The 1,886-nt window shown below is 31.8% G+C and overlaps 1 non-coding gene across 1 annotated transcript; it reads right to left on the bottom strand.

Annotated features, from left to right (window-relative positions):
- Positions 1–450: 450 nt before the first annotated feature.
- Positions 451–543, bottom strand: TRNAY-GUA. The gene is made up of 2 exons: positions 507–543; positions 451–486 (listed from the first exon to the last, which is right to left on the bottom strand). It is a non-coding gene; the product is annotated as a tRNA-Tyr (tRNA).
- Between the last annotated feature and the right edge of the window lie 1,343 nt (positions 544–1,886).

The raw sequence follows: 1,886 nt of genomic DNA, 5'->3' as shown, positions 1-1,886 counted from the left end.
AAAAAAAAAAATAAATAAATAGCCAAAAGGCCAAGAAAAATATGAATCAAACAAAGATTAATTGATACAATAGAAAACTTGTGGAAAAATAAAAGTAAATGTCATTCAAAAAATTTTTTTTTTTTTGGATGAATATGTCATTCAATTTTAATCACTAAAAAAATTTTAATGGAGAAAAAAATAAAAAAATTCCGACCTGCCGGATTTGAGGCAGGGACCTAAGGATCAATATTCAGGTTTTAAAAAAAATAAAAAAATAAATAGCCTAATGGCCAAGAAAAATATGAATCAAACAAAGATTAATTGATAGAATAGAAAATTTGTGGAAAAATAAAAGTAATGCTCATCTAAAATTCTTAAATGTCATTCAAAAAAAATTTTTTTTTGATGAATATGTCATTCAATTTTAATCACTAAAAACATTTTAATGTAGAAAAAAATAATAAAAAATCCGACCTGCCGGATTCGAACCAGCGACCTAAGGATCATCTGCCAGGTAATTCCTACTACAGTCCTCCGCTCTACCAACTGAGCTAAGGTCGGTTTGTGTTAAAAGAACAAATAAAAATATAGTTAAACAAATATAAAATAAATCTAACCTTAAATTAATGAAGGCATGTTTCACTGAGCCTAAATACATTGATTATTTTATTTTTTCTATTTAAAATAAAATACATAAAAATTGCAATGTGTTTGGGCCTATAGTACACTATAGGCTCAGAGACACCTTTCCCATTAATTAAAAAAAAAAAAAAAGAGATGTTGTAGCTTGAACTATGGAAAGTTCTATTTACTCCATGGAAGCTCAGTTTTTTATGCTTGAACATTGTGGGCTTCATACTTTTCTTGCGCTTTGTCAACAAAAATCGGTTGTGGTGAGCGGTGAGTCGATAGTGAGTATCCAATGACTGGGAGGGCCCATAGCTGAGTTGCTTGTCAGGGTCCTCCTAACAGTTGGATGTTCACTGCCACTCACCGCAGATGATCCAAACTCTTGTTTTGTATAACTTATACCAAAAAAAAAAAAAAATCATTTTGTACGGTATATAAGAAAGATTTTTTATTCCTACTTGGAAAGTTGGCGATGAGGTGGGTCTTTATCCATCCAAAGCTAGGGTAGCCAAATGATTTCTGCCCATTAGTTTAACAATTCAGAGATTTTGCATAACCTGATTGTGAACGGAAGCACCAATTCGTGGCCTTGGAGCGTAGTCCCCTTTTTATTTTTTATTTTTTTATGACTACAGTTTTCTAACGAAATTGTGCTTTTGTTTTACTAACAAGCTTGTTAGTTTTTGTTTGAGATTTTAAATGTAACCGCAAGCGTACGGATTAGTGTAGCTACGGGTCGAACACAGGGAGAACGACCACTTTATTTATTTTTTCTTTTAATAATGCGAAAGTGAACTGATTAATGGTTGTGATTTAATTCTAATTACCATCCTAAACATATGTATCTAAAATAACATCCTAACCATTCGTCATCTAAGAATTTAAAGATGCAAGCCACGCAATTAAAATTAAATAAATAAATAACTGAAAATAAACAACCCACGCAATTATAAAAAAACAATAAATGAAAAAAAAATATTAAAACAAAAATAGAGTAAAAGAAAGGGGATAAAGCTAGAGAGAGACTCACAAGTAGGTTTCTCTACTTAGCCCGAGGGATGCATCATAATATGAGCTTCCCTACTTGACCAGAGAGTCACTCTTACAAGGGTTACTCTACTTCGCTTTAGGAAAAGAGAGACAATTAAAATAAAAGCAATAAATTGATGGTTCTATGGTTAGGAGGGGCAAAGCCAACACATACACTAGCCATGAACCTTGGGGGAAAGGGATAGCAATAATGTAACGACAGAAATTAAAATCCTAAATTAAGA

Source organism: Macadamia integrifolia, chromosome 5, assembly GCF_013358625.1.
Source record: "Macadamia integrifolia cultivar HAES 741 chromosome 5, SCU_Mint_v3, whole genome shotgun sequence".
NCBI classification, from domain to species: Eukaryota; Viridiplantae; Streptophyta; class Magnoliopsida; order Proteales; family Proteaceae; genus Macadamia; species Macadamia integrifolia.
Note: the sequence above shows the minus strand (reverse complement) of the source record. Positions and strands in the feature narration are given on the sequence as shown.